Source organism: Phyllobates terribilis, unplaced genomic scaffold (genome assembly GCF_046119375.1).
Source record: "Phyllobates terribilis strain yellow unplaced genomic scaffold, ASM4611937v1 Scaffold_1255__1_contigs__length_343279, whole genome shotgun sequence".
Taxonomy (NCBI): Eukaryota; Metazoa; Chordata; class Amphibia; order Anura; family Dendrobatidae; genus Phyllobates; species Phyllobates terribilis.
In genome coordinates, this window is record NW_027364015.1 from 1 (window position 1) to 18,934 (window position 18,934).

The 18,934-nt window shown below is 49.4% G+C and overlaps 1 protein-coding gene across 4 annotated transcripts in view; it reads right to left on the reverse strand.

Moving 5' to 3' along the window:
• Positions 1–1,010: 1,010 nt before the first annotated feature.
• The window catches only part of LOC141243604 (armadillo repeat-containing protein 1-like), a 31,468-nt gene continuing 13,544 nt past the window's right edge, over positions 1,011–18,934 (reverse strand). For 2 of the 4 annotated variants that reach the window (XR_012307664.1, XM_073668936.1), the window contains exons 5-7: positions 13,489–13,618; positions 13,298–13,396; positions 1,011–1,522 (exon numbers count right to left, since the gene is read on the reverse strand). The gene's annotated coding sequence lies outside the window, so the exon portion shown is untranslated. Of the gene's footprint in view, positions 1,523–1,811; positions 1,964–11,705; positions 12,088–13,297; positions 13,397–13,488; positions 13,619–18,934 lie in introns of those variants that run through there. The other 2 variants (XM_073668937.1, XR_012307663.1) reach the window with 2 other exon arrangements.

The window sequence follows — 18,934 nt, forward strand, 5'->3', positions numbered from 1 at the left end:
ATATGTTAAAAAGAAGGGGGCCCAATACTGACCCCTGTGGTACCCCACTATTAACTGAGGCCCAGTCTGAGTGTGTTCCATTAATAACCACCCTTTGTTTCCTATCACTGAGCCAATTCTTAACCCACATACATATATTTTCCCCTATCCCCGTTGTTCTCATTTTATGTATCAACCTTTTGTGTGGAACCGTATCAAAAGCTTTTGAAAAGTCCATATACACAACATCCACTGCATTTCCTTGGTCCAGTCGAGAACTTGCCTCCTCATAAAAACTGATCAGATTAGTTTGACAGGAACGGTCCCTTGTAAACCCATGTTGATATTGGGTCATGAGGTTATTCTTCTTCAGATACTCTATTATAGCATCTCTTAGGAAACCCTCCAGGATTTTACCCACAGTAGAGGTTAAGCTTACTGACCTATAATTTCCAAGTTCAGTTTTTGTCCCCTTTTTGAATATTGGCACCACATTTGCTATACGCCAGTCCTGTGCTACAGACCCTGTTATTATGGAATCTTTAAAGATTAAAAATAATGGTCTATCTATGACGTTACTTAATTCCTGCAGTACTCGCGGGTGTATCCCATCCGGGCCCGGGGATTTGTCAACTTTAGTGGTTTTTAGACGCCGCCGTACTTCCTGCTGGGTTCAGCAAGTGACATTTAATGAAGAATTTTTGAGAGTTCTTCCCCATTTACTGTTGAAATGGTTTCTGCTGAATGTCTTAACACTGTTCTTCCAATTAAATTTCTATTCTGATGAGCTGTAACACACTTGGGTTCCGCCGCTAACAAAATGCACCAATCCAAATTATGAATCATACATGAACAATGCCAATATTTTATTAATATGCTGAGAACAGACATGCATACAGAACTGACATCAGACTGCACAGTACAGTAATAAGTGCTAGAAGAGCAATACATTGCTAACCTGAGACAATGGCATCATGTACAATAAGAACATAGATCCTTAAAGTGGTTTTATACTAGTTTAATAGGGGCACATTTTTTTTGCACAATACTGGTCTGTGGGTCTAATGACTTTAATAACAGCACGAAGAGAACGTGACTTTAGACTGAAGTCTCACTACATGGATAACATACTTTTTTTTTTCTTAAAATAATCTTACAGAATGCTACCACTAATTTCCAAGAATCTTCTAGCTATAAGAATACTAAGGAGGACCCTGCTGTGTATCTCAGATTCAGGTAGTCTCTTGTTAAAAATGAATGGAAAGATAAGGAAACTTCTAGTGTTCTGTTCATCTGTAAGGAGATCACATATAAAATACATATAGGACGATATGTACACAGTTCTCCGGGTAGTAACACAGTTGAACGTTTCCTGTACGTCACCAATAAATAATAACCAGCTTCCTTGGATCTCATCCTTTGCTGCTGGATGAGCTAGAGCTTTTTCTAGATCTTTCTGAGGACTTTACTCTTCCAGCAAATAGTCTGGCAAGCACTGGCTCTTTTCCACTTGATTGTTCGTAGTTAGCAGCGGTACATAAACCTACGCAAATGGAGCACAGAAGACAGTGATCACACATGGGAACACTCACTCTGGTTTTACTAGAGCAACTCGGTGTCCAGGTACTAGACCAAGCAAATGAACTAAAGCAGAAGTCACATGCGATCTTATGGCAACCTGCCTGTGGTTTTTGTCAGTCAAACCACATCTCTAAAACAGCACAACAGTAAGTTGCACAAATGTTTTTGGCTATGTGAGCAGAGTTGCTGGCTAGCCCAAGCCTAACTGTTTTAGATACCAAACCATCAGCTAAAAATGTGTTTGAGCGTACCTCTTTACCATAGTCATTCTTGATCACCTGCTGTGCCTTCAGAACTTTTGTTTCTGCGATTGCCGAGGTTAAACATTGTGAACAAGAACAATTGTGTAATCCATCTACATTTGTGGCACCCTGCTGTTCACAGGTACCACAGGACCCAAAAGGGCGCATGGACGGACTTCTCCTCAAGAGGCCCTCAATACATACAGACACCTCCACCATTCCACCTCATACCACCAGAAGGAGCCCTGTTAGGGATATATATACTGGAGGGTGGAGTTAGGTAGTCAGAGTGTGCTGACGCTAGGAGATCAGCGAAGAAGCAGCACGCTGGCTGCTGTGCTGAGGCAAGCCAAGGCCTACAGCACGTGCTGAAGCCTGAGGGGGCCCCGAGTGTGGCCGGAGGCAAAGCAGAGAGAAGTGATAAGGGGGCAGAGGAGCATCATAGGCTCACCCCAGAATACAAACTTGACACCGGGTCCGCGCCTACAGGGTCCTCTACACCCAGTAGGGATTACCGGCATACCAGGAGGACTACAAGTACTGGTCGACCTGACGCTAAATCCATTTACAGGACTAGGAACCACGAAGGCCCCAGCGTCCAGGGATCGTGGTAGCCAGAAGAAAGTCCTACTACCAAGCCGACAGGTGAGAGAGTGAAACAGCATAGAAGCTAGGCCCAGTTGCAGGCTGGCCAGGAGCTTAGAGAGAGGAAGAAACAGACCAGGAGGCCTTATACCCGCTCACTGGGGAGAGTCCAGAAGTGCACCCTTCCTACCGAGTACCCTGGACCGTACCTGTTATTTACACCAGTAAAGGTACAAAGTGAATCTCCTGTGTGCGTGTCCGTCATTCCCCGTGATCCGACCTGGCCCCCTCTCACCTGCATCCCTAGCGAGCTGGACAGTCTGCGCTCTGAAGTGCGTCAGTTAAGTAAAACTCTGACCACTGTCCTGAGCGCCCTGCAGCTACAGACAGAGCCCGAGACGGATGGAAGGATCCTACTCGCCGACAGCCCTGAGGATGTCCCCTGGATGAGGAGAAGAAGGAGGACAACACCACCCCGTGGGAGGACCAACGATCAACGTCGCCCTCCAAGAGAATTCGTCTGCTACTGTTGCCACAAGGCAGGCCACCCCGCATGGACCTGTAATTTAAACGGGTCGAGGGCCGACACCCAGGAGTAGACCGACCAGGCCCATCAAGCTGGTACTACCGGTTCGTGGGAGGAAGACCTTTCCTGTCCATTGTGCTGGACAGCATCGCAACACCTGCCCTACTGGACACCGCATCACAGGTAACCATCATACCTGATGTCCTCTACAAAAGGTACTGGTCCATAGATTAACTCCACCTGCCAAACCCAAACCTCTCTGTGTATGCCTCCAATGGCCTTCCTCTTAGCCTAGTCGGGGTTAAGGACGTGACAGTGAAGATGGGAAGAGCAGAACTAAAGGACCAAGGACTGATTGTAGTAGAGTCTAACCCTGGCGATACAGACTTATATATGATACTTGGTACAAATGTTGTTGTTAATTGTTTGGGAGAAGTGTTGTTCTTACTCCAACAGATGGCTGACACTGCCAAACCAGGGAAGAGGAAGGTGCTCCAGAAAGAAATTTGAGCCCTCCTGTACCAGCAACAGGTAAAACTAACAGGTGGTGAAATTGGTATTGTACGGGTGACAGACCCGATACCCATTGTGATTCCCCCGCTAAGTGAAATGCTGATTTGGTGTAGGGCAGCAATAGGCCTCAGGGGACAGAACTACCAGGCGGTAGTAGAGCCCGTTAACTCAGAACACAGACCTAACTGCTAGAGGGGTAGTTGATGTGCACAATGGAAGGGTGCCCGTACGCCTCCTAAACTATGGGGGGGGGGGGAAGAAGTCAAATTGCCACGATATTCCACTGTTGCCAGATTGTATACTGTGAATAATGATGCTATACACACAGTGGAACCCTTGACCCCACCAGACACGGTGGAGGACAATGACTCCAAAGCTCAGCTGGAGGAATGGTGTCAGCAGCTCCATGTTGGAACTGACGCCACTCCTGTCCATCAAAAACACGGTGTCTACAGGGTGGTTCAGGAATATGAACAGGTGTTTAGTAAACACTCAATTGATTTTGGAAGGGTCAAAGGGGTACAACATCACCTACCCACAGGTAATCATCCACCCATCAAGGAGCATTACAGACTCATACCACCAGCGCATTACCTGAAAGCGAAAGAAATGTTGCATGACATGAAAAGGGCAGGGGTAGTAAGGGATAGCTGTAGCCCCTGGGCAGCTCCCCTGGTCCTGGTCAGGAAGAAGGATGGTATCATGAGGATGTGTGTAGATTACAGGCAAATTAATTGAATAACACATAAAGATGCATACCCTTTGCCCTGTATAGAGGAATCCCTGGCGGCACTAAAATCTGCCAATTACTTTTCCACATTGGATCTCACTAGTGGGTACTGGCAAGTCTCTGTTGCTGAGGAAGACCGGGAGAAGACAGCTTTCACCGCCTCTATGGGATTATGCGAGTTCAACAGTATGCCGTTTGAACTCTGCAACGCCCCTGGAACGTTCCAGAGGTTGATGGAGTGTTGCTTAGGACACCGGAATTTCGAGACAGTGCTGCTATACCTGGATGACGTTATCGTGTACTCAAAGACGTATGAAGACCATCTGAAGCACCTGGCGGAGGTATTTGAAGCATTGTCCCGGTATGGGATGAAACTAAAGCCTTCCAAGTGCCACTTGCTCAAACGGAAGGTTCAGTACCTGGGGCACATAGTCAGCTCAGAGGGAGTAGCACCAGACCCGGAGAAGGTCACTGCCATCCAGAAGTGGCCTGAACCGAGAAACATCAAGGAAGTACGTCAGTTTCTGGGACTGGTCGGGTACTACAGGAGGTTCATAAAGGACTACACCAAAAAGGCAGCACCTTTACAAGATCTCCTAATAGGACAGTCCAAGAGAGGTAAAAGTCCCCCATTCCAGTGGGGCAAGGAACAGACTGAATCCTTTGCAGTGATGAAGGAGATCCTAACTGGTGAAGAAATCCTGGCTTTCCCTGACTACAGCCAACCTTTCCTGTTGTACACCGACGCCAGCAACGAGGGACTGGGAGCTGTGCTATTCCAGAAGCAAAACGGCAGATAAAAGGTAATTGCCTATGCCACCAGGAAGGTTCGCCCTACTGAGAGGAACCCGGAGAATTACAGTTCCTTCAAGCTGGAGTTCCTGGCCTTGGTCTGGGCTATCACTGAAAGATTCAAGCATTACCTAGCCTCAACTAAATTTACAGCCTTTACTGACAACAACCCCTTGACACACCTGGAAACAGCCAGGTTGGGAGCCATGGAACAGCGTTGGGTGGCCAGATTGTCGAATTACCAGTTCACAATCAAGTACCGGGCAGGTCACAAGAACACCAATGCTGATGCCTTGTCAAGAATACCCCACCAGTCAGACACCGAGGATGAAGTGGAGGATCTCGAAGAAATTGAACTACCTGCTTTCCACAGAAATGGAATGGTCCACGAGCAGCGCGCCTCCAGAAGATGTCGTGGTAAGACACTAAACCCTTTACCTCATCACAACTGGAAGGAAACCCAGGACAGTGACCCGGTTGTCAGCCTCATCAAAGGACTGATAACCCAAGAAGGTACTCACCTGGAGAAGGATGCTCCTCCACAAGCCAAACAACTGTGGAATGAGAGAAGCCGGCTGTTCATCTACAGAGAGAAGCTGTGCAGAAGGTATGTCAACCCTAGAACCCATGAAATGGCATGGCAGATTGTAGTACCCAGGACAGACATCCAGATGGTGTTAGAGGCCTACCAGGATCAAGCAGGTCACTTTGGCTGGAAGAAGCTGGAAACCCTGCTGAAGGACCGGTTCTATTGGGTTGGAATGCGGAGCTCCATAGAAAGGTGGTGCCGGAATTGTGGACCCTGTAGCCTCAGAAGGAAAGACTACGGCGGCCAGAAAGCACCCTTGCAGTCCATCAAAACAACCCAACCACTGGAGATTGTCGCTCTGGATCACGTCAAACTGACACCCAGCATATAAGGCTATTCCTATGCACTGACTATGGTGGATCACTATTCCGGGTTCCTGGTGGTAGCCCCTGTCAAGGATCTGACAGCAGAAACTGCAGCAAGAACGTTCCAAGCCTACTTCTGCAGACCCCATGGATATCTGGAAAGGTGCTCACAGATCAAGGCCCTGCCTTTTTGAAGTCGAGCTATTTAAAGAATTCTGTCACCTGTATGGATGTAAGAAGATCAGGGCTACGCCGTATCACCCTCAAACCAACGGTATGTGCAAGAAAATGAACAACATAGACCTGTTGAAAATCTTACCTTTGGAAGAGAGGAACCAGTGGCCAGATAAACTACCTGACCTGGTAGACCTGTATAACCACATACCTGTGAGTTCTACTCATGAGAGCAAGACCTGGAAAATTGCCCATGAACCTGGAACTCGGAGTGGTAGAACCTACTGCAGATATGTCCACTGAAGACTGGGACACAAGTCGGCAAGAGCAGTACAGGAAAGTACAGGCCTGTGTCGAAGACAGTCTAAACAGAGTAAGGGAAAGGCAAGAAGAACAGTATAATAAGCATGCACCAGCAGAACCCTTGGCACCTGGAGAAATAGTGCTAAAGCGGAAGAGAAGAGGTCACAAGCTCGATGACCAGTGGGAAAGAGAGCCCTACACTGTGTTAAATTGCAGATTTGACAACAGCAAAACCTGCCTGATCAGCAAAAATGGAGGTTAGACAACCGCAACAGTTTCAAGATATCACTTGAAATTGTGCCCAGGTCTACTGAAGACACAGGGGGAAGAAGTACCTCTTATAGTGACGTGCCCCCAGGGCCGTGGGTCACTCGGTGCCGGGCCTATAGATGCTGGGGAAGGGAAATGTCACAGTGGCGGCGGCCCGGTCCGTGGCCCAGGGCGGTCAACAAAAAGGGGAAGGAAAATATTTTTATATGGGATTTGTAGTTCTTAGGAAGTGTTCGTCATGCCACCTGTGGTTTCTGGTAATAGGTACCAGCGCTGCTTCAGACCTCTGGGGCGGTTGTTAGAGCAGCTGGGTTGGAACGGCTCCCCACAGGTGGAGCGGGCCCCAGGGCAGTGTAGTATTGATGGTGGTGATGCTGGGGCTAGAGGTGCAGGAGAGATGGCGCAGCAAAAATAACTGACTGAGGCAGTGGAGTGCAGTCATCCGAGTTTACTCACAGTTCTGTTTAAGTTCCTCAGGTACACTGTACGGGTGTCAGCCTCTTGCGTCGTACTGCGTCTACCAGACAAGGGGTTCAGCACTTTCTCAAGTATATCAGGAACGCTTGACGGAACCCCGCTTTCTTTATGTTCCTTACTAGACCGACTTCCCGCGCTGGGTCTTCTCCCTCCTGCCCTGCGCTTCCCCACACACAGTCCCGATCGGGTGCTCTGAAGTCCTTCTGGGCAACCTGGAGTTCCCGTACCTACTTGATGCCCTTCACAGTGACTAGGTTGAGACTGTGGCAACTGCACCATGGAAGTGCAGAAGCCTCCGGTTTTCCAGCCGAGACCTAGAGTAACACTGCTGGTCCAGGGACCGGTTCCCTTCTTGTGGCCTGATCCCTCTAACACTTGGCAGATTCGGGCGTACGGGTGCCGTCCTGCACTCACCGTACCCCCTGGGATCCCTTCTGTTACCGGAGCCTTCCTCCTCTGCTCCCCTCCTGGGCCTCTTCTTACTAGGCCCCACTCATGGAGCAGAGCTCCTGAAGAGACTCTGCTCCCCTCTTCTCCTTTCACTGAGTCCACACTCACTAACTAACTAACTAACTAACTCTTTCTAAGATGGCCCCCCTTTATATACACCTCCTCTATAAGTGCTCCACTGTTCTGCATCCTCCACCTACACCCACTACTGGTACCCTCTCTCTTTGGTTCACCTCACTCCATCCAAGGACAGGGCTCAGCAGAACACAGTGCATCTTGCCCTTCCAGCCGGCCTGGAGCAGTGTAGTGTTGAATGCGGGTGTTGGGGTTCCGGGCAGCACTCCCTCCTTACCTGAGAGAAGGAGACACCACATCTCTGGGTGAGGTGCAGTACCTCTGTGGCGACTGAACCCTCAGGGGCGCCACACTAGCATTGGAAGAGCCCAAGGAAGATGTAATTCATACAGTTCTAGGAGACTTCCCTGTGGACTCTCCTCAACTTGATGGAGCAGTTATCATACCAGTGATACACTTCTATCAGCAACCAAAAGAACCTCAACCACAAGTAGAACCTGTAAGCGCCCTAGAAGAACCTGCTCAGGAACAGGAAGAGTCCCCAGTAAGAGGAGGGTCACCAGTTGAAGCAGAGCCTGAAGGCCCAGTAAACAGTGCACTTGCCAGTCCTATAGAGAGATTGAGGCATTTCTATAACTTACCTACATGTAGATCTGATAGGTTAGCAGATAGTGCATACACAGACACCAGTATCACTCCAGTGCTACGAAGATCCACATGCAGCACATAAGGCCAAATCCATGCCAGGTTTAGGGATTAAAATACAAAATGCCTAAAGTGTAAATAGTTACCCAGTTGGGTATTGCCTACTATTATTTATTGTGTGAACTGAAAAAGTTATATATGTGTGTTGCCCAGTTACCCATAAGGGTATAAAGACTTGTAGGCTGAGGACTGTGAGCAGCCAAAAACTGTCATGTAAATAGTTGCACTTATTAAAGTGCCCTTATTGATTGTATGCAACAGATGACCACTGAACAAATACCCGTTTGGCGTGGCGGAAGACGTGGTCCAACGTCGGATCACCTATGCCCTGCAGCCACGCCCAGGGCCTATGTTGAGGGTTTTCGGACAGGTCCCTCATGCTGCTCGATTTGCATCTTTATCAGTGAGATGGACACCTGTTTTATGGAACTCACTGTAACTTTAAGAAAATATATTATTGTTATTATAATTGTCATTGTTGTAACCTGTTACAAAATGCTTCAGTCCAGGAGTACTGAATTTTACTAGGGGGGAACGTGGCACCCTGCTGTTCACAGGTACCACAGGACCAAAAAGGGTGCATGGACGGACTTCTCCACAAGAGGCCCTCACTACATACAGACACCTCCACCCTTCCACCTCATACCACCAGAGGGAGCCCTGTTAGGGATATATATACTGGAGGGTGGAGTTAGGTAGAGAGAGTGTGCTGACGCTAGGAGATCAGTGAAGAAGCAGCACTCTGGCTGCTGTGCTGAGGCAAGCCAAGGCCTACAGTACGTGCTGAAGGCTGAGGGGGCCCCGAGTGTGGCCGGAGGCAAAGCAGAGAGAAGTGACTAGGGGGCAGAGGAGCATCATAGGCTCACCCCAGAATACAAACTGGACACCGGGTCCGCACCTACAGGGTCCTCTACACCCAGTAGGGATTACCAGAATACCAGGAGGACTACAAGTCCCTGGTCGACCTGAAGCTAAATCCATTGACAGGACTAGGAACCATGAAGGCCCCAGCGTCCAGGGATCGTGGTAGTCAGAAGAAAGTCCTACTACCAAGCCGACAGGTGAGAGAGTGAAACAGCATAGAAGCTAGGCCCAGTTGCAGGCTGGCCAGGAGCTTAGAGAGAGGAAGAAACAGACCAGGAGGCCTTATACCTGCTCACTGGGGAGAGTCCAGAAGTGCACCCTTCCTACCAAGTACCCTGGACCGTACCTGTTATTTACAGCAGGGAAGGTACCAAAGTGAATCTCCTGTGTGCGTGTCCGTCATTCCCCCTGATCCGACCTGGCCCCCTCTCACCTGCATCCCTTCCTCCACACTGCCCTGGGGCCCGCTCCACCTGTGGGGAGCCGTTCCAACCCAGCTGCCTTGTCAACCGCCCCAGAGGTCTGCAGCAGCGCTGGTTACCTATTACCAGAAACCACAGGTGGCGTCACAAGACAAAACTGCTAACCGCTCTATCAAGTGACAAAGCCCCTTTTCAAGAGAGACCCCAGAGTACGGGCCCGGGAGCCGACTGTCATGACATCCTACAACGAAGGTAAATGCCCGGGTACCGAGTTCTCCCATATCCCCCTGGGCGAGTCACATTCATGGGGAGAGGGTGCAAAAAGAAAATGACAAATGTTGTAAGAAGATTACTGTAACCATGACGACTTCCTAACACACTTCAGATCTGTAGAAGCTGAAATATTACGTAAGAGGACATACCCCACTAGAATATACACTCCCCAACACTGAAATTGCAACACTAAGAAGGAATAGTCGTAGAATTATGGAAATCACAGGATTGACAGATATGTTAATGATATGCAAATTAAACAATGGACAGGACATCACCAGGACCCATGCTGCTCATGCCATTTTGAGAAACCTATGAGGCCTAAACATGCTGCAATGGCCTGCAGGGTCTCTGGAAATGTCTTCCATCGATCACATCTGGGATGTCATTGTCTATTACAAAGGGAGCTGCCAGCAGCGGATCTTGATGATTTGAGTGCCTAAGTGTATTCAGCGTAACAGAACATTTCTTAGACAACCATTAATAACTACCCTGATAGCAGCTGAGGTGTGTAATTGTATTTCTGCATGTGGCACTCATACTCCATGCTGAATAAATCGAGCGGTTTTGAAAAATTTGCTTCCATTTTGTCAACATGTGCTAATAACATATCTATCCATCCTGTGATTGTCATAATTCCATGACTTTTCCATCTTTGTTTTGCAATTTCAATGCTGAATGCATAGAACTAGCTAGCAGATCGACTGTGCCTCTTGTCAGAGCTTCCTTTTCTTGCTTGCTAAAATGTGCACAAATAACACAATGTTAATTTCTGTAATTAAACTGATCAATTGGTAGAGTAAGGCTATGTGCACATGGAGTATTTGTAACGTGTTGAAACACTCGCCAAACAACGCGTAGATTATTTTCTTGTAGCAGCTTTGAATCATTTCGGCAGAGGTATTTTCCTAAGTTTTGCAGTCTTTTGATTGGATAGCGCTTAGTTTGGAGTGATTTCCATCAGGAAACGCTTACAAAGAAGTGAGATGCACTTTGTTTCCCACCAGGTGTTTTTTAAAACCTGAAGAGGAAAAACATGTTCAAAAGACTGAACATATGAACAGCAAGTTGTTTTACTATACAAATGAAACTCTGTGTGCACATACCTTAAAGTAAACCTGTCACCTGAAAAAGCAGTATAATCTGCAGGCATCATGTTATAAAGCAGGAGGAGCTCAGCAGATTGATGTATAGTGCTGTGAGAAAAGACTAGGTATAACCTGTGTTTTCATCATTTAATACTCTGCTCTTTCTGGCATGTATGGTCCAGTGGGCGGGGCTATCAATAACTGACAGCTATCTGTGTATAAGTGTGCATAGAGAAATAACTGTCAGTCACTGATAGGACCGCCCACTGGACCGGAAGTCCCGGAAGTCCCAGAGAGAGCAGAGCTATAAATAAATGAATAAATCACAGGTTATACTGAATCTTTTCTCACAAAATCACATATCATTCTGCACACCTCCTCCTTCTCTATAACCTGGTGCGCTCAGATCGCATTGCATTTTCTTTTTCTTACAGGTTCACTTTAAGTGTTTTGTATTCATAACGCACCTGTTTTTTGAAGGATACCATTATTTCCACATGGCAGAACAATGAGAATCTGAATTCGACAAGACAGTATCATGTCGTTTACAGCTAGCTGTCCGCTCTTCTGACATATCTCCATGCTGCATAAAACAAGTCCCATAACTCTGCATTGTGCTATATTTCTATTAATCTGACTACTGTACATGGTGTACGACTCTTGGTAAGTGGGCAGAGTCAAGTGTGCGCAAGCCAGTTATTCATACATTTGTTAAAGGACTACTGCGCTAGTGTACTGAGTTCAGGAAAGATACAAGAGGATTGGTTGATAAAAGCGGTTTATTAAATTTAAAAGTAAAAATTCATAGAAAGCAATAATTAAAATTCATAGATAGGGATGATAAATTGCATGGGCAGAGGGGAGGGAAGGGGAATCTTGGCTGGGGAATTTTTTGCTGTTGAGAATATGAGGTACCACTGTATTGAGGGTTGAGGTTCACTTTAGTGGGTCTTTCTGAGTGATCCAAGGCGTGTGGATACTTGTGAAGGGTATATACAATTGCTATAATATGCTGCTTCAGATGAGTTATCAGGTTACCTTTTTAGGAAGTGGACCGTATATACCTGGAGCACAATTAGGTGGTGTGTATGTTCTATTTGAGAGTAGGTAGGCGTCTCTGGTCAGCTGTATACAGGGCGACCAGCTGAAAGGGAAAAAACAACTGGATTAAGGGACGTTGTTTGGCCCCTCTTTTATCTTAGTACAATTGACGCGCCCCCTGGGCCGTGGGGTACTCGGCAGCCGGGCCTCTGGTTGCTGGGGGAATATCACGGTAGCTTGCCCGGTCCGTGACCCAGGGTGGTTAGTAAAAGGGGGAATAGTTTATAGGGGATTTGGGAAAGTGTTTGTGATGCCACCTGTGGAATGCAGCTAAGGGGTGCTGCCACTGCGGAGGAGTCCTCTGGAGTTGGTGTGATGGCAGCAGGGATGGTGCGGCTCTCCACAAGTAGAGATAGCTCCAGGGCAGCGTTGGGTGTAATGGATGGTGGTGCAGGGGACAGACGGCAGGACGGTCCCGGAGGAAAGACGGACACTCACACGGGGGTAAGCTTCAGTACCTTTACTGGTGATGGTGCAGGCACGGTCCAGGGTACTCCGGGCGAAGGGCGCACTTTTGGACTCTCCCCAGTGAGCGGGTATAGGGCCTCCTGATCCGTGGCTTTACTCGCTAAGCTTCTGACCTGCCTGGAGCTAGGCCTAGCTTGGTTACTGTCTCTCTTTGCACCTGCTGACCTGGTGGTAGGGCCTTCTCTTGGAGATCACTCTCCTTGGATGCTGGGGCCTCCGTGACTCCTAGCCCTGGTACTGTAATCAGCGTTTGGTGAACCTGGGAACTGTAGTCCTCCAGGAGTTCCGGTGGTTCCTACTGGGTGTAAAGGGTCCCTGTAGGCGCGGAGACGGTGTCCGGTATATATATCGGGGTGAGCCTGGTATGCTCCTCTGCCCCCTCACTACTTCTTCCTTCTCCTCTCGCCTTCGGCCACTCAGGGCCCTCACTAGGCCTTCACACGTGCTGTAGGCCTTGGCTTGCCTAAGCACAGCAGCCAGCGTGCTGCCTCTTCGCTGCTCTCTGAGCGTCAGCACGCTCTCAGCTCAACTCTGAGCTCTGTCCCTCTCTATGTCTGAGTAGGACCTGTCTGAACTCACTTCAGACTAAAACACAAACTGAGCTGCCTGGCTCCACCCTCCCTATATATATATCCCTAACGGGCTCCCTCTGCTGGTGTGAGGTGGTAGGGTGGAGATGTGTGAATGTGTGAAGGCCTCTTGTGGAGAAGTCCATCCATGCACCCTTCTGGGTTCTGTGGCACCAATGCGCAGCAGGGTGCCACACAGTAAATCTAGATAATTACCTGTTTTAGTTGGCTGAAGAGTGGGTTTTGATTATTGATCCTGGTGTTCCGGGGAGCCACTTGTGTTTGTATGGCTAGAGAGGTAGTTTACTGTGGGGACTAAATGGTAACATTAGGTATGATCTGGACAAATAGACATGTACCTGACAAAACATATAATACACAAATTGCGATAGGGTAAAATACGTTACCAGTAAGGAAATGATGATTGATTAGGTGAACTCTATTTGGTTCAGTTCTACCCAACGGCTTGTTCTATGGTAAGTATGACTACTTCGGTCACAGTTTAGTCCACAATTTCACTGTGTTAACCTGTAGGGACTTGAAGTGAGTTAATTAGTAAGGGTATATTTATCCCTCGTACTGATGTTATATAGTTTATAAAATATAGAATAAAATTACCACTGGCTGGTTTAGGTGGTAAATTTAATTATACTAGGGGGGCTGGTTGGCCGGTGTATTTTGGCTGCAGGATTCCTGTTCCTGTTAGTCTGAGGTACAAACGTTGGTTGGCTATTCAGTTTTAGAATTAGGCATAAGAATTCCCTGTAGTGTCCAGAGAGCCTTTTGGCTCTATAGTGTGTACCATAGGCGGAAGTTCCTATATAGGCAGCTGTCTTGAAAACATTGGTGAGGCAGTGCGGTACCTTAAGTAGTTATTGATCCGTGGTGTTGCGGCTTTCCTCCTGATGCAGTGCAGAGGTGTACTGCTGGCAGAGCAAGGCAGGAGCTGGTGGATGTCGGAGTCCAGGCCGGAGACTCCGGCATCAGCGTGCAGCGTCCGGAAGTAGAGTGGCGTCTGTGTATAAGGACCTGTGTAGCATCAGGTCTTAGTTGGTCACGTGACCGAAGTTGAAGACGGAGAGCAGGGAGGACCAATGATCCATTACCTATGGGGTATATGGTGCCCCTCACTTCTTGCTGCAAGTAATACTGACTATATCCACCAGCACCCCTAAACCCCACTTTCTTTCTCTACATAGTTATTAATACATATTTCTAGAAGTGTTTATTTAATAAAAAATAGATCTAGATAGAAAAAAAAAAACCTATTGGAAGATCAGGTTTTCTTTGTCTGTCAGGTCGAATAATGCTATTAACCTGCAGGTTAGCAGGTGCCCAGCGGCGGCGAGTCTCCCAGGAGAATATGAACTTTATTTCTCCCCGATACTGGCGACTTTCAGTCATGCAGGTGTGGCACCCCAGGGGTCTGGTTGCCGCAGTGGTAGAAATACCTTGTCTGAGAGCGAGCATGGGTTTTCCTGGTCAGGAACATTATTGCATGCCACACCTCCTGCCCCAGTCCAGGGAGGGGAGGAACCTGCCCTTTATAAACTGGAGCTGGGGCGGGGTTAGTCTAGTCTAGTCCAGAGAGAGGGACAGAGCAGCAGCAAGGAGCTCTGTAGGAGCCAGGAGCTGAAGACCAGGGACTGGAGCCGCGGAGCTCGTCCTGGCAGAAGACGCAGAGAACCGGACACCGGAGTCCGAGGCTGTGGGGATTCTACACCCAGCAGCAGAAACCACCTGGCAGGGGATTTCAGGTCCTCTGGCCATAGAAAGGCCAGACGCTAAGTCACACGCAAGGGACAGGCACCGCCATCGAGGAGCGGAAGTCAACAAAGGCCCCAAGTCACCAGCCATACGGGTGAGCACCACACGGTACACTCAGGGACGTGGGCTACTACACGACTACAGCAGGGTAGCCAGGAAGAGTGCAGTCAGATGGGAAGGCCTACACCTCCACCTGGCCAGGGGGACTCTTGTTCGCTCACAGAGTGACCAGGCCTCTAATGTTAGCCAGTACTCCCGGCAGGGCCTTCTTCCTTACCAACAGTAAAGACCCTGAACTGCACTGCACGGACTCTGAGTCATTTCTGCTGCGCCCATGTACCACAACCCTCACCATCTACACACGCTGCCCTGAGGCTATACTCCTCCCGTGGGGAGTTATACTACCCTTTGCTGCGCACACAACATCAGCCTCAGTGACCGCAATCCATGGGTGGCGTAGTCGGACATTTAAACATTACAAAACCAAGTTAACAGATCCGCCACTGGTTTGACCACCCTGAGCCACGGGACCGGGTCGCCGCCACGGAGACTACAACCCCTAGCATCACACAGAGATCCGGCTCCGGGTATTCCCCCACACACGGCCCAGGGGGCGCGTCAACTTTGGCGTAGTCAGCAGGATTTTGTGCCCGCAACCACCGGGTACTGCGTGCCTGAAGAAAGACTGTGATACTTACCGTGGTGAAGTTTCCCGCCATCCGCAACCATTTTCCCACCATCCGCAGCCATTTTCCCGCCATTGGGCGCCATTTCCGGGACGCCGCGCTGGAAGAAGTGGGGCGTGGACACCAAAAGCGCGCGAGAGCTGAAGCCCCACCTTACGCACTGACGCTGTGCAAGGTCCTGGAAGGAGCCCCGCGGACGCCGACATCACCAGCGCGCGACGCAAAGTCCTCGACCCCCGACGATCGACTGCGGAGCCGCGGCCTACAGAGAAAAAGCAACGAAAGGTAGGCCACGGTTAACTAGGGGGGAGGAAGACACCAGGAATGGAGGGAGCTCCCACCGCCAGCGCGGCTGCTGCCGCAGTGATGCCTTTCACGATGCCGTATATCCCAGGAGCGGCATGGTTACCCCAGTACTCAGGGGAGTCGCATACCCTGAGTGACTTTAAAGAAAGACTGTATAGCCTATTCAAAGTATACCCCCTGTCCGAGGAACAAAAAGTGAGCATCCTGACAGGTCAGTTAATCGGGGCAGCCCAAAGAGAAGTAAAGTCCTGGTCAGCCAGGGGAAAGGGGACTGTAAAGGAAATACTGGCCCGTCTAAAGGACACTTTTGATACCCGCACCTCAGCAGAGATCAAGTTAAAATTTTATGGATGCAAGCAACGGGCACAAGACAGTATACGGGACTATGCTTTCAATTTGCAGGAGGCCCTGAGAGCCATTAAGCAGGCAGACCCTGACAGTGTGCAGAATGAGGATAAGCTGTTGACTGAACAGTTCATTGAGGGTCTACTGTCCAGCGCCCACCGAACCCAGTTGCGTGTTATTTCCCTCCAGAACCCTGATTTAGACTTTGCGCAGTTTAAAGACAGGGCCATCTGGGTGCTCCGAGAACCGGCACCAGGTGGCTCTGTAACCCACAGGCGCCCTGCTATCACCTACCACCAGGAGGCGGCGCCCTTGTCTGCAGAGCCTGTGGGAGCTGATGCACAGGCTTTGGACAAAACCCCGGCTGCAGATCTGCACCATCAGGTCCAAGAACTGACCAAAAGCGTTGCCGCGCTAACCAGAACTGTGCAGTCTTTACAGGTGTCTTCCCCAGGAAAGATCCAGCCGGCTTCCAGTCTGGAGGATGTCCCTTGGAGTCGATGGAGGAGGATCCCATCATCCAGAGGAAGGCCAAGCAACCGCTACGACCAGGACGGACAACCCATCTGCCGCCGCTGCAACCAACCAGGACATATGGCAAGGTACTGTCATTTAAACGGGCCCAACATGGGGCAGAGGGCCGACCCCCAGGCATAAGATCTTCAGGCCCATCGAGCTGGCGTGATAAGTACGTAGGGGGACGACCGGTTTTACCCGTGGTGCTGGATGGCATCCCTATGAGTGCACTACTGGACACCGGGTCACAAGTAACCACCATCCCCTATGTGCTCTTTAAGCGGTACTGGAATGACTCGGATATTACCCGCTACCCAGATGACGATTTGAGCATCATTGCCAGCAATGGTCAGCCCGTACCGTAGGTGGGATTCAAGGAGGTGACCATAAAAATTGGTAAAGTTGGACTGCCAGCGCAAGGACTGATTATTGTGGACATTGACCGTCGTGAAAGCCACCCTAAGATAACCTTGGGTACTAATGTTATTGAAAATTATCTTGTAGAGATAACTGTCATATTACAGCAGCTTGCGATGAACGCCAGCTCCAGCCAGCAGCGTGTCTTACAAAAAGAGATCAGAGCCCTGATGAAAAGGCAACAGGTAGAACTGTCTGGTGGTGAGATTGGTAGTGTTAGGATGAGCGACCCGTTCCCTATCGCCATGCCCCCAAAGAGTGAGATGGTGATCTGGTGCCGGACTGCAATCGGGTTAAGAGAAAGGGACTACCAAGCCATGGTAGAACCTGTCTACTCAGACAGTAGGCCCACCATTTTGACAGCACGGGGGGTGGTCGATGTACCCCATGGGGGGGTACCCGTCCGCATCCTAAACATTGGGGAAAGAGAAGTATACTTGCCCCGGTATGCCACACTAGCCAAATTGTTCACTGTTAACCAAAATGGCCGTGGAACCTTTGCCTCCATCTCAACCAGAGGAGGGTAACGGCTCCAAGAAACAAATGGAGGACTGGTGTCAGAAGCTGCATGTGGGCACCAACTCCACTCCCTCACACCAAAAACAGGGAGTCTACCGGGTGGTGCAGGAGTACGAAAGGGTCTTTAGCAAACACTCGCTAGACTTTGGGCAAGTAAAGGGGGTAGAACATCACATCCCCACGGGAGACCATCCACCCATAAAGGAAAGATACCGACCTGTACCCCCTGCACACTATCAGAATGCCAAGGGAATGTTGCGAGAAATGAAGGAGGCTGGGTTAATCAGGGACAGCTGTAGCCCCTGGGCAGCTCCACTAGTTCTTGTGAAAAAGAAAGATGGCACTATGAGAATGTGTGTCGATTACAGAAAGGTCAACCGTATCACACACAAAGATGCGTACCCGTTACCTAGGATAGAGGAATCTTTAGCTGCATTAAAGTCTGCTAACTTCTTCTCCACTTTGGATCTTACTAGCGTGTACTGGCAGGTTCCTGTAGCAGAGGCTGACAAGGAGAAGACCGCGTTCACCACCCCGATGGGTCTCAGCGAATTCAACTGTATGCCGTTCGGGCTCTGCAGCGCACCAGGAGCCTTCCAGCGGCTGATGGAGTGCTGCCTAGGGCACAGGAATTTTGAGATGGTCCTGCTCTACCTAGACGATGTCATCGTGTGTTCCAAAACATATGAGGACCATCTGAAACACCTGGCAGAGGTGTTTGACGCCCTGGCAGGCTACGGCCTAAAGGTGAAACCCTCCAAGTGTCATCTACTGAAACCAAAGGTACAGTACCTGGGACATGTGGTGAGTGCTGACGTAGTAGCTCCAGACCCTGATAAGATCACAGTGATTAAGGACTGGCCAAAACCCTCCAGCATAAAGGAAGTGCGGCAGTTCCTCGGGTTGGTAGGCTACTACCAAAGATTCATCTCCGGGTTCACCAAGATGGCAGCCCCTATGCAAGATCTCCTGTTGAGTCAGTCAAAGACCAAGAATCAGAAGCCGCCCTTCAGGTGGGACAAGCAGGAAGAGGAGTCTTTCCGCCAGCTGAAGATGGCCCTCACGGAGGATGAGGTCCTGGCTTACCCTGATTACGGCCAGCCTTTCATCCTCCACACAGACGCCAGTAACGTGGGGCTGGGAGCCGTACTATCCCAGATGCAACAGGGCAGAGAACGGCTAATTGCTTATGCCAGCAGAAAGGAATCCTGAAAATTACAGCTCCTTCAAGCTAGAGTTCCTCGCGGTGGTATGGGCAGTGACAGAGCGCTTTAAACATTACCTTGCCTCTTCCAAG